The sequence below is a fragment of the Maylandia zebra genome, linkage group LG15 (assembly GCF_041146795.1).
Source record: "Maylandia zebra isolate NMK-2024a linkage group LG15, Mzebra_GT3a, whole genome shotgun sequence".
NCBI classification, from domain to species: Eukaryota; Metazoa; Chordata; class Actinopteri; order Cichliformes; family Cichlidae; genus Maylandia; species Maylandia zebra.
The window spans coordinates 23,437,305-23,451,384 of NC_135181.1; the positions used below are offsets into that span (position 1 = coordinate 23,437,305).

At 41.0% G+C, this 14,080-nt stretch overlaps 1 protein-coding gene across 4 annotated transcripts in view; it reads left to right on the top strand.

The window, feature by feature from the left end:
* The window catches only part of hivep2a (HIVEP zinc finger 2a), a 121,301-nt gene that overhangs the window by 41,398 nt on the left and 65,823 nt on the right, over window positions 1-14,080 (top strand). The window contains exon 1 of one of the 4 annotated variants that reach the window (XM_004568444.6): window positions 4,037-4,420. The exons of the other annotated variants lie outside the window; for them this stretch is intronic. The gene's annotated coding sequence lies outside the window, so the exon portion shown is untranslated. Of the gene's footprint in view, window positions 1-4,036; window positions 4,421-14,080 lie in introns of those variants that run through there. 4 annotated transcript variants of the gene reach the window in all.

Below are 14,080 nucleotides of genomic sequence, written 5' to 3' on the forward strand. Positions count from 1 at the left end.
ATGCCAGAGCATGGAGTACAAGCATTCTGAAGCAGAGTCACAGAGATATATGTTGGTGTCTTGATGCAGGAAAACTAAGTGCCCAGAGGTAGTCCTGTCATAAATCCTGAGTTTCTTTCATGACTCATGTGGGAGATTTGTGTTTTACACTTTTTTTACTTGCTAATTTGTTATCTTTTAATGCCATTTTGACACAAAGACGTGGGAGAATTGAACTACTGACTTTCCAGTACTCTACCTCTTAAGCCACAGCCACCTCACTAATATAGAGGCATAAATCAACTAGCTCTCCAGAAGACAGATTTCAGCTGGTGATGGTAATCCCTATTAGATCCATCCATCCATTCATTTTCTTAACATCTTAACTAAGACTTGTAGGAGATCTATGTCAGCTCAGCCTAGCTGTCACTAGTCGAAAGGCGGAGTACATTCTGGACTGGTCACCAGTCCCTAACAGGGCTAACACAGGGAGACAGACCACCAAACACTCTAGCATCCACACCTACAGCCAACTTGGAATCACCTAACAAACATGTCTTTGGACTGGGAGGAAACCAAAGCACCCAGAGGAAACCCACACAGGTACAGGAGCGCAGGGAAAGCATCCAAACTCCACAAAGAAAGACCCAGCTGAGCAGAAAGTTTGAATTGGTGAGTTTCTTGCTGTGAGGCAGAAGGGCAAACTGTTGCACCACAGTGCTGCCCACCTGACCACCCTACCTCTAGGAAAACACAGTAAGGACCAGACCTAGCTGGTTAGCAGAATAAAATAAGACTGAGGGGATTGTCCGGTAGTAAATGATCCGAGTTACTGTCTGGAAAAAATAAAAACAAATGGCCACATATGCTTGGGTGGCTTGTGTTTTGCATCCTTTAATGACAGTAACCCTGCATACTGAAAATGAAACATTGTGCATGTGATTTTAATGATAATAGTTTAATGTTGGCACATGAAAATGAAAAATGTGCCCAAATCTGATGCTATCACTAATTTGACTGTTGAATCTAATTTAAAATGATTCACCTCTCCACTTTAATTCTTTTTGTTTTAACTTGTTACGGGGCTGCTCCAAATATACTTCAGGACAAACACGGACAACTTAGACAGCACTTCTGCGGTGTGGCTCTTGGGGGATTATATACTGGAATAATGCATGAATGTTCCAAACTCCCACAGTGCGAACATGATGTGGCATGACAATGCTGGAAAATGAGGGGTGTCAAAGCCTGCTGGGAACTGTAGTTGTTGAATGCAAAAGGTGTTTTTTGATGAATGACATGTTCAAGTGATGCGCTTTGAGCTGTGTATCCACCCCGCTCTGACAGTTGATGCTTCTTTTTTGTTTTCCTACTCTTCCCCTGCCTTTCTGCTCCTTTTCTCTTGCTCTATCTTCTTGGCGAGTGATCCTAACAAGGCGGATTATACATTTTCAGACTGAGAGCAATCCAGATATGATCAAGTATTTATGTAAGCTGCACTCTCACTGCTCAAATACATACAGAGCTCTCTCGACTCAACAGCTGTTTCATAACCAGCTGTCGCTACTCACTGTGTGTGTGTCTCTGTGTGTTACTGTATGCATGTGTGTGCACGTTAACAAGTCTGTGTGGTGTGATAGCTGATAGTCAACAATAAAGCACTGAATTATAAATGTGCAGTTAATGCTTAGGAGAGAACAGACATCTATCTGGCCTCGTTAGAGGAAGTGTGTGTGTATGTGTGCGTGGCCATATTTTTGCGCTTTCTGTTCCTTAAATATAAAAAAAAAAAACACTAATTGTTTGCCGCTTAATTGAAATGTAACTGCTAATCCAGCAGACTATGTAACTGTATTAATTAAAAGAAAAACACTCAGCGACTTGTGCTGAGTTAAACCGAACAAGGACTATTTATAGAGAGCAGGCCAGGCTGCACGTGTGCATAATTCATAAATCTTTATGTGTGCGTATATGTGTGTGTAGCAATACATAATACATAGTGTATACATCAGTGTTAAACCAGGCGCAGGCTGCAAAGTGCTGGGATTTACAAATATACTGCACTGCGTGAGGCACATACACACATACAGCGAGCGGAGGCTAGCCCATTGTGCTTGAATAATACCAAATGCATTGAAGTTTAGTATTCCCAGTGCACACCAGCATGGATTGTGGTTCCAGTGAGACACACATATAGAGTACAGTCAGATGTTTTCTGTCTATTTACCCGTTTGTGCATGTAGATTCTTCAGTTCCTGTGTGTTTGTATCCAGTATTTGCATATGTGTTTGTGTGGGGTTTTTCAAAATCTCTTTTCACTTGTAATGTGTTCTTTTGCTTTTATGTGGATTATTATGCTTCCCGTCTTTATATTCTCACACCTCCACTTGTGCTAATTTCTAGCTCCCTATTTTTGTTCTTGGACTCCTCTGGAGTACCTTTTATACTGTGTTTTTTATGCAGGCCCTCTGTTAATTCTTTGTCTGAATCTTTGCCGTTTTAGCTCCTGTCTCTTTAAAGCCTCTCTCTCCTTAAAAGTCACATTTTTTTCTGATTGGTTGCCCCTCATGTCTCTTCCACAAACCAAACTCAATGCTTGTGGGCTTCCTTCTCTTGCCTTTGTGGAGATTTCAAAAACAGCCTTTATACACACTAAAAAGTGTAATAATGTATTTTCCATTGAAAGGAAGCATCCATGGCTGCTTTCTGAGTTAGACTGACTGGTTTGCGGTGTTCTGAGCTGCAACACGGGCAGCACTGGAGATGATCATATAAGGAAATTCCCTCTAGCTGACATCAACCATGCTGAAATAGAAAAAAAAAACATTGTAAGCTGACTGTTTAAAGCAAAGTAGTTTATTTTCTGACTAAAACAAGCCTCTTTTTTCTTATCCCTTAAAGCTGTCTTTCTTCTGATTGGCTGCCTCTCATAAACAGATGGTTTGAACAGCACAGATCTCAGTGCTTGAAATTTGTAATATCACCTCTTTGTGGATTTATTCAGAGCCAAAAGTAGGAAAACAGAGTTTGAAACTGTGCATTAATGCTTTACAGGGATCACTTGTACATAGCCCACATTATTTGAAACTTTGTTTAATGTGAACATCTAAAGTTGTAACTGTATGTGTGTAACAGAAAATAAGGAAATGCTCAGTAAGGAAGCTGTAAAAGTTTGTGTGTGTCTTATTGTGTGTTATATCATGATACAGTGTGTGAGTAAATGTCTAAACATCTTGGTTTTGGTGAAAAAGAAAATGCATGCTTCAAGGGAATACTCAGTGGCTGTTGGTTGGATTAAAAAACCACAGAGGTGCACATCACTTTGGATTCTGGTACTCTCATAATCCTGAGTGGGAATAGTTGGGTGGAATAATAGTTCTTGACACTAAGTCAGGTGTGATCGATGATGCTACAGAGTGCACGAGTTACTTTTGTAAAGCAGTTATAATGACGGCAGTGGTAGTTTTTTCTTTCTTCTGATCAGTTTCACATTTTTGCGTTTATACATTGTGCTTACAGCGCAGTCTGCGCTGAGATTTTGCGAAGTCTGGCTTTTTGGAAATTAAAATGTGGCAATGATGAGAAAGTGGTCATTTGTGCCTTATTTTGCATCCTCAAAATAAGTCTTCTATATGTAGGGACAGGAAGTTGGATGAGCTGTTTGGTGTCAGATTTGATGCATCTGGTCTTCTGCGTGCACTACAGCCAGTTGCACTTTTTGTAGTTCCTTTGCTCAGAAACGTTATTCTACTGCTATAAAATTGATTTTCCGCACTAATGCTGTCATTGTTAAAAGTGCATATGCTGGCCACCCCTTTCAAGTCTAAATATAAGCGTGCATTTAAGTTGCCTTCATATACTGTGTATTACATATTACAACACACTCTTCATGTCCTTGCAAAAGTGCCATATGCGTTGGCCTGGCGCCTCCTCCCCCCCTGCTGGGGCCCTCCATCTATTTCTGGCTCTGCGTCATGCCTGGGCTTTACTCCTGTGGCAAGAGGAGTGTTTCTCTAGGGCTCCCACTCTGCTGTACACACACACATATACACACACACACACACAGAAAACGAGCGAGCGAGCGAGAGAGAGAGAGAGAGAGAGAGAGAGAGAGAGACTCACATACACATACACCTCCCGACTGAGACATGCTCACATGCCTGCCTGGTGAACGAGTGAGCGCACTCAGATGTAAACACACACAGTGGCAGACGGACAGAGCAGCGGATGGAGGCATGGATGAATGGGTGGCTGCTGACAAACTGGACTTCATATTGGGGGTTTGAACTTGTGTGTGCATGTGAGAGAAAGTGTGTGTATGCGTGAGAGAGAGAAGGAGACGGTCGGCCGGTTGGTCGGTGTGTCTGTTTCCGTGGCGATGGAAGGAGGGAGAGCGAAAACAGAGGAATGCTTTCGGTGATAGAAAAGGAGAGCCGGCCAGGTTGGTTCAAAGTCTGTCTGTCCATATCCAGGCTTCTTCTTCCTTTTCTTGCTCTCGTCTGCTTTGCCTTGCTTTCTTTTTCAGTCAAGTGGGTGCTTTCCTGTGAGTGTGTGTGTGTTTGTGTGAGATTGTGTTTGTGTGTAGCAACCAAGCAGGGGGGATGTCCTCGTCCGCGGCTGTGAATGACAGTGTGTTGTAATATGTGTGCAAGAAGGGTGACTATGACATAAAGTAGTTCATCATAAATATCTATCTATCTATCTGCCCCCCCCCCCTCTCTCTCTCTCTCTCGTCCTCTCCCTCCCAGGATGCTGTTAATGGACACACACACACATATAAACTAGACAGCTGACTGTCTCACACAGCGGTGTCAGTTCCCTCCATTAACCGAGGGGTGCCACCACAACACACACGTACACACACCTAGTGTGCTTGTCCTCTTGAGCCTTGAGCACAGTGATTTACAAGAAAACAGGCTGAACTCTGTGTGTGTGTGTGTGTGTGTGTGTGTGTGTGTGTGTGTGTGTGTGTGTGTGTGTGTGTGTGTGTGCGTGCGCGTGCGCGCGCCTGTGTGTGTTTGTATTTATGTTTCATGTCTCCCTCGCTGCCGCTGGGACGTCCCTTGCATAACAAGTTACTCTAGTACACACAGCACAGACACACACTTGTATACACACACTGCCATTTGTCTGTCAGAGCAAAGAGGTGCGATTACAGTGACCTTGCTCTCCCCTGTTGGAGCTTTTTTTCTCCTTCTGGTTCTTTTCTATTAATGCCATTCTTTTTCTTTTATTTTCCTCTTTCTTCCACTAATACTTCTTGACAGTGTTCACTGTCTCATTACTTATTATTTTGCTTCTTCCCTTTTGCTACTACAAGTGGCATCACAGTATAACCTTCTTCTCTGGTTCACATCGTCGCCCTGTCTTTCTTCTCATCATCTGATTTTTGTACTTTGGAAAATATATTAAAGTATGCCTAGTCCAATTTAGCATGCCTCTTTTCCATATTTGTGTATAGGTGTGTTAAAAGGGTGGCTGCCCAAGTTAAAGTTTTGAAAAATGAGGTCAGTACGTGCACAAGTAATCCCTGGGAGGCAAAAGCTCAGTATTCAAACTGCTCTCAATGCTCAGTTTCAAATAGTTTTTTTCTGTTCTTCGCTGTGTATGACATCATAGAGAGAGGGAGGGGGGGGGGGGGGGGGGGGGTCCCTAATATGGTCATTTCTATGTTCTATTTATGAGGGACAGCCCGTCAGAAGAAGACTTAGGCTTAAAGGAAGAGATGCTAAAACACCTTTGTTTAAGACAGTGGAACCGAGGACTTGCAGATACATACGGATTATTTTGAAGTGTGAGTCACGTAAAGTATAGAGACAAGAAAATAAGCATAACAGCTCCCATTTATGCTTTAAAAAATAGGTTTCTATTACACCATTTACATCCTACACAGTCTGAATTTAGTGACAGACAAAGACAGTTAAAAGGATGCAGTTGTGTGTCTAACTTTTTTGTTTTTTTTTCTAGAAAGACAGCCCGGTAAATACTGTAGCTGAAAAGACAAATAAAGTGACAGACAGACATAAACATGAGACGGGCTGTCAGACAGACAGAGATTGGGAACTAAGAAAGGAGACTGGCAGACAGATAGGAAGTCACTCGAAAACAGAGGCAGTCAGACGAGCTGGCAGTCAGACGGACAAGTAAACACATTGAAAAAGACAGACGGACAGACAGACAGGTAAACAAATGTACACGAGGACACACAGACAGAACGCCTGGCAGAAGAGGTTGAAAAAGAACTGTCTTGCTAACTCAGCCAAAAACAGCCAGACACTCAGACGTGCAGGCAAATTCTGAGACAGCCGTTTAGCACAAGCGATAAGGCTCCTATACAAATATGTATTTGACAGACAGTCGGACTGACTGATGGACAGAGTGACAGACAGAGCAGGCAGGCAGACCAAGAGATGATCAGTCCCTCCGGTCCTAAAGCGTAGGAAGTCTTGCCGCTCTGCCGCCAAGTGTGTTAAACCATTTTTCCATTCACAAATTCTCAGACAGTGAAGTGTGCTGCTTCTGCCCTGGTATGTGCACGTGTGTGTTTGCAGTTCACGTGTGCGTGTGTTTACGTGCATGAGCGGTGTGATGCTCCGGAGGCGGGTGAGTGGGTGAAGGCCACATTCAATTGCTTTTCTTCAGCACTGATAACACTGTTCATTTAAATGCATTTTGTTGCGAGTTGCGACTCTGAAGAGGAGAATTTTCTAAGACCTTGCTTCCCAGAAATGTGCCGTTATACAACTCGGTTTATTCACTTTAACCACATTGTTCCCCACATGAAGAGCTCACTGGGGTTATAAACTTTTAGTCATCGTATTACTGATGATGAATGCCTGTTAGTGAGGAAAGTCATATTTGTTTAAACTCATTTCCCACTAAAAACACAAATTCATATTGGAGCTGACATTTGCCCAGAGAATAGTGCAGTGTTTAAAAATTCTGAATGTTTTTGCTCTCCTTCCAGGTAGGCCTCTACTCATTTGCGTACGGTATGAAAATCATCCCGCAGAAACAGCTCGTCCACAGAGCGAATATCGAGCCTCACACACTGTGTGCTTTTATTTTTGGCCGTGTTGTGTGGCTGTTGCTTGGTAAAGTCTGTCTGGGACCGGAACTGCTTCTCTGAAAAAGATTCTGAAAAAGATTCTCTTCTCTACAGGAAATTAGGCTTTGACTAGTTTGAATGCACATACAGTGCCGGTGATGGAATCGGTAGCATGCAAAGTTAGGAAACAGCAGTTTGCAACACAGATGTCCTTAGTAACTTATGAAATGGTAATTAAAGAAATGGCAAATAGCTGAAAAAAATGTAAAATAAATCAAATTTCCAGGGTCAAGAAACAACATTCATACTCAACAACTAAAATATATTTTTATTTTATTACAGTTTGAGTTCACTCTTCCTACTGTTGACCATTACAGCTGTTGATTGTGGCACAAAGCTGAAGAGTAACTGCTAGTGAGCAACTCTGAAACACTTTTGATTAAATATTGGGGTAGCAGATCTTTACGTATAGGCAAGTGTGTGTGTGTAAAGGGGGGGGGGGGGGGGGGGGGGGGGTAAAGCTGCAATCTTCCAATGACCAGCGGGGGCGACTCATACTGATGTCTATGAGATGATTACAGTACTACTCACTGGATCTGTGACCGCAGTAAATACTTTCCTGATGAATACCTAATTTCGAGTCTTTTTTCATACAGCACTTTTTTTTGGGTAACTAATACTTCTAGTTGCAGTAATACAGAAGGTCAGGCAGTTGATGTGGATGATATAAGGCAGTGGTGTTAAACATAGGACGGCTTTGGAAAATGCGACAAAGTTAATAGATTTCAAATTTCAATTTTATTTATACTATATTTTCATAAGATTTACAGCCTTTCCTATTGATAGAGCACTCCCAGGCCCTGCACACTGAAAAAAAGGGATTGCCCATTTCTTGGAGTTATGTAAGCATCTTGTGTGTATTTAACACAATTGCCTCATGCTTTAAAGTTAAGTGTAACTATATAGTGTAGAAACTACATGATATGCAGAGAGGGTATATTAAACTGTTCATGTCATGTTCAGTGAAGTAAGTCAATAATATAGCAATGTTAAATCCTGCGACACTGCTTGTGATTTTGGCTCGTGCACTTTGGATCATGGTTTGAGGAAGGCATCCATCTCATTCAAGTTGAGCAGCCGCCTCTACTTTTTTTCAGAATACCGAAAAAAAGGAAAATGGGTGGTTGTTACATTTACAAAAGTCTAACTTGTAATTTGAACAAAATAATTTCATGTTTCTATGGTGAACGTAATTAAATCATGTAGTATATGTATGAAATTCAACAACTTAATTTGATCTCATTGAGATGACATGATACAATCTAGTAAGAGTGGTTAGTTGAAATTCACAAGATCACACAACTAGAGGCAGACAACTACACACACCACGCGTATGCTGTCGCCATTTTTTGTGGTTGAACCTGTCAAGGACAAAAACGTAACAATTGTGCATCAAGCCTTGATAAGCCATGTTAACCCTGGATTGGTGGCGTGGTCGTTAGTGCTGTTGCCCCACAGCAAGAAGCTCCTGGGTTCAAAGCCACAAGCTGGTTAGTTTGCACTGTGTTCTCTCCCACAGTGAAAAGCCATGCAGTTATTAGAGTAAGGTTAATTGGTGGAAATGGTTGTTTGTCTCTATGTGATACACTGGTGAGCTGTCTGGGTTGTACCCTGCCTCTTAACCTATCACTTTGGGGTTATGCCCCTGCAACACAGATAAAGGGAGGAAGTTGTTGTAAATCCATTCCTTTGTTGAACAATATGTTAATATAAAGACAACATGTAGTATTTAAGTCACCAAGTAGTATTGAGCTAAAGGTTATTGAATAGTGTTGGAATAAAATGACAAAATTGTGAAGGATTAAAATATTCCAAGGGCTCAACTTACTTCATCTAAACATGTTTCAATCATGTTTTATCAACACAAAATGCACCAGTTTATTTAATATGAATAAGTTGTGTTGATTTAACATAGTTAAGTTTCTGCCAAAGCAAAACATCTGTGTGCAATCAATGTCCACTATTGAATCAAGTAAATCTAACATGCTCTTCATTTGCCATTCATACTAAACCAAAGTAATTAAGTAATACATAAAAAAAATTAAATGACAGAAAATTCACAAATTTTCTGTCTGTTTTGGGGTTTTTTTGTGAGTCCACAGAAGAAAAAGAACATTTTCTATGAATTAACAAAAATATATCATTTATGTGGCTCAAGATATAAGACAAGTTTGACATCCTGATGTAGGGCATGACTGCTAAGTCACTATGTCATTGTGTTAAGTTTCATAGTCGGCCCTCAGTGCCTGGTTTTATTGTCCTGAGACCTTGAGTCTTCATATAGCACTTTGTAATCCATTCTGCTCAACAGTGTTTTATACTTTGTTAAGCCGCATTAACTTTGTGGCGTTATGTCGTGAAATAAACCCACTGTCGTCACGAGGACATACTTTTTTTTATGTAACATATGCAATGAAATGTTAGAAGAGGTACCTTCATTTTTATATATTATTATCAGGTCCAACTAAGCTTGGAGAAATTAAAAATTTATCCCAAACGAGAGCTCAGGTGGTTAAAAAGCATCTCTTTGTGGCATTTTTTAAATTCATTCATTTTTTATTATAGTTTTATTTCAAAACCCAAGAAAAGAAAAGTTGACATCTTATTTTTCTTTCAGAGTAACATTGAGAGTAACTAAATGTAACAGAGTAACTAAATGTTTTGTTTAAAGGAACTGCATTTCCAGCCAATAAGACCAAATTAACCCCGTGAGGTCTGACCTACTTTGCCAGTCATTGGTTTGCTTGAATAATCTCAGCTTCATATGTACAGTGAAGTTAAATATATAATTTATATTTCAGGAAAACTTGCTATCAAAATAAGTTAAATGACTATAAAGACAAAAAGCATTAAGCCTTTCAGAGGTAAATAATAATGAACTTTGCTACTAAATCTGATGGTTAATGCTTCACATGATTAATTAAGAGTTACTACATTTATTATTCTGCCTTTTAATAAATATTGGGGCCCTACTTTTAATAGGTTAGCACATTGCTCAGACCTGTAACTGTGGTTTCCCCTTCAACCCCAAATCAACTGCAAAACTCATGTTTCCTTCTATTATCCTTAACACTCACTCTCTCACACACACACACATAGCAGGACAGGTGGCTGTATCACCTTGACGTCCAGTTTTACACCTCACTCTACAGTCATCTCTCTCTCTCTTGCTCTCTCTCTCTGCAGGTATAAGCCCCTTATACCTTCTGTGCTCCAAACACTGCCAGGACCACACACACACACACACACACACACACACACACACACACACACACACGCACCCGCAGCAGGTAGTGGCAGCATATCATAGCCTCTGGTTGCCTGGCGAACAGAGCGTCATGATGGAGGGATGACAGGAAAGATGGTTGCACAGATGGAGGGAGGAAAAAGGGTTAGAGCGAAGGACAGATGAAACAGAAATAATACATGGAGGCTGGGAGGGGTGGAGGGATGTTGGTGGAGTGACAAAAGAAGGAAAATAACTACTGAGGGATTCCAGCTTGATGGAGGGAGAGATGGAAACATTGAAAGAGAGATGAGGGAAGAATAGAAGCAGAATGGAGGAATGAATGAGGTGGAGGAGTGTGTAACAGAGGTAAAAAAAAGGTGATGAAGAGTTAGCAGATGATGGAAAGAGTGATTGATTAATGGGGGAAAGGAGAGATGAAAGAGAAGATGAAGTAGTATTAAAGAAGAACTGACAGAGGATAAGACGCAGGTGGGAGAAGGTGTTGATGGAGTGAAAAGGAAACATGATGAAAAGAGTGATGTGGAGCAGAGGGCAGAGAAATGAAGGATGGGGGTTAAAAGTCCACTTAAGTGAAGAAATGATAACTGAAAGAACGAAAGCTAATGGTTGATGATGGAGATGCTTTGTCATCAAATGTTTTCTGTTGCCTAACTTATCGTTTCAATGTTCAAAAATAATTTCCCCCAGGGATCAATAAAGTATTCTGATTCTGATTCTGATTCTGATTCTCAACTCCTCCATACTCCTTTTGTTTTCTCTCTGTTCTTGTCACCTCCCCCTGCTCTTTTCTTCTTACTTAATCTCTCCTTTGAACTCATGTTCTTTCCTTTATCTTTCTCTCCTTTTGGATCTTCCTTCTCTTGTTTCTCCCTCATCTACATTCCATTTATTTTTTGCTTTGTCCCCCTCTTTCCTTTGTCGGTTCCTTTTCTTTCCCATGCTTAGATTGCATCTCTTCAGGACTCTGCATTGTCACCTCTTTACACTAACTGTGCTGCACATTGCAGCAACATGTTCGAAAAGGCCCTCCTGACTTCCAAGGAATGGCCTTATGTTTCTGCCTCCCCTTCCTTCTCCGTCAAAACGAAAGAAAAACGATAAAGAGGCCCAGCGAGGACGTGGAAACTTAACTGTTTTCTCCCTGCCAAACTTCCCCTCTCTACCTCTCCCTCTTTCTTTCTGCTTTTCTTCCAAGGTGTTAAAGTAAGTGTGTTTGTGTGTGAGTGTGTGATGAAGGAAAAGAGCCGTGTATGTGTGTGCGGCTGGAATGTGGAGGCTCGTAAGTCACCTCTGATTTTCCACTCCCGCTGGGACACATCCCATTATCAGTTTTATATGAAACTAGGAAATTCCTCTGTGGTCTGTGTGTGTGTGTGTGTGTGTGTGTGTGTGTGTGTGTGTGTGCGTGTGTGTGTGTGTGTGTGTGTGTGTGTGTGTGTGTGTGTGCGTGCGCGCGCCTGTGTGTGTGTGCGTTAAATCTCAAGGAGCAGAGCTGCATGTTGCATATGTGTGTTTATGTGTTTTTGTCAGATTGGAGGTTACTGTATGTGTGTATCAGTGTGTGTGTGTGTGTGTGTGTGTGTGTGTGTGCAGTGTCTGCCTTTATAATGAGCAGCTTAAGAGTGGAATAAAGAGTGTTATTTTGCTTCTCTCTATACTTCTCTGTGTACTGCAGGACCACCATAAAATCCTAAAATACAGCGCAATACAGTACATCAGTATTCAGGTTCAAAGGGGCTCGTACAGAATTTGTGGATACTTGATTGGAAAATTTGATGGTCAAAACTTCATGTTCTTAATCTGGTGGGAATTAGAAACCAAAAAATTGTTGCTTTGCTAAGATGTTTAGACATTTTTCGGAAACTTTGCTTTTCTGCTCAGTCGGTTTAAATTGGAAGGATTAGACTGTTTTTGGCTGGGCAAGTAGGTATTTATCTTATTAGTGGCTCCTTGTCTGAGTGTACATAAAATACATGTGTTCTCTAGGTTAATACAAGCTATGATAGACACGTAACACCTTCTAAAAGATCAAATTGAATGTGAATATTTAAGTTTATGGAATAAATCTCCTTACAGTGATCGCTTAAGGGATCACTGTAAGGAGATTTATTGCATTTAACCTATCCTAAAGGTTGGGAGCAGTGGGCAGCTATCATACAGCGTCTGCAGCTGTAAGCTCATGCCCGGGTCAAGGGCACAGTGACAGTAGTTGCCAGGAGACACATGCAAACTCAACACAGAAGGGCTCTGGCTCAAATTCAAACCAAGGACTAGTTGCAGTAAGGCTAACTACCAAAACACTGTGCTGCCCCTATAGGAGCAGAATAGAAAAAAACTGAGTGCGGAAAAAATCTCTATAAAATAAAATATTATTTCCAATTTAATGTAAAAAAATATCATCAATGTTATTGGATCAGTCTAAGTAGAATACCAATGCGTATCTACCACTATTAGCATCACGTGTATGCATAACATGATTGTTTCCACATTTATCCACCTGGAATTCTAAAGTCAGCAAAATGAGTGCTTCAAGTCCCATAACGTCACTAATGGGGAAAATCAAACCAGAGGCCTGGTTACCTGTTCAGTGGTTTGGTTTACTTGGTGCCAAAAATCTAACTTCAAAATCACTTGTGGTGTCATTGATATGAAAAGTGGATACAACTACCAACAATGTAGCAACTTTAAGATAATCTTATGTTACTGCTAATTAATACTCTGACCGAGTGAGAGAAGCTGTGGCCGACTTGCACAATTTAAAAAAACAAAACAGAAAATAAAAATATCTGGTGAAATAGTCAGACGGGACAGCTTAAGCAGACACGAGAGGCCAAGAGCTAATTGGTTGATAGGCTGGAAAAACAAAAATTCAAACTTTTCGTTGTTGTTTCTAACAGCTTCTAATTATTATACGAAAAACTGAATGATATGTAGAAGGCATTTAGCCAGCTGACTGGACACTTGTTTTGAAGCAAACTTAATGAATTTCTTATTGCTGCCAGGCTGTTTCAGATTCCTTATTTGTGGGAGATGGATTGATTAGTGGGTGTTTTTTATGGGTGTTTTGTCACATTAATATAATAAAAGTAGGACACGTCTGGAAAGACTAGAATAATATCAGAGAAGAGGAATAAAGAGAATGGGGAAGAGATGAGAATAGAATCCAAACTGTTCCTAGCCCACAGGCCTATAACTTCCCATTCTGCACTCAGTGGAAAATCAACAAAGGAATATTCCACATCTCTTTTTTTCTCCTTGCCCTCTCCACCTTGATCTTTCCATCTTCCAGTTTGGAAGGAAGGTAGGAAAAGAAGCTGAATGAGAAGGATGTGATTAGCTGGATTTAATCTCTTGCTTTCACAAAGTCACATGGCTTTAAGGATTGTTTTTTACATCAACTTGGTTTTATTGGGCAGCATACTGAGCAGACTATCGGGAATGATGGGAAGAAAGCTGAAGATCTTTATCTGCCAGCCTAGGGCGGTTAAAAGATTCCAAAATTCACTTGCTTCTTTCCTCATTTTGGCAGCTGAATGTGCTACTTAGAGCAGAATCAAACTCCAGATGAGAGTTGGTTACCTGCCAAAACTGGCTGGTTCAGAAGCCAAGCCTACCAGACACAGGCACAAGTTGCCAGAGTTTGGCTGGTGGCTGGTGGTAGTTTCCCACCCTCCAGTCATGTATTCCAGATGTTGTGGATTTAAATCCAACTTGTGACCTTGTTTCATGTCATCCCCTCTCTC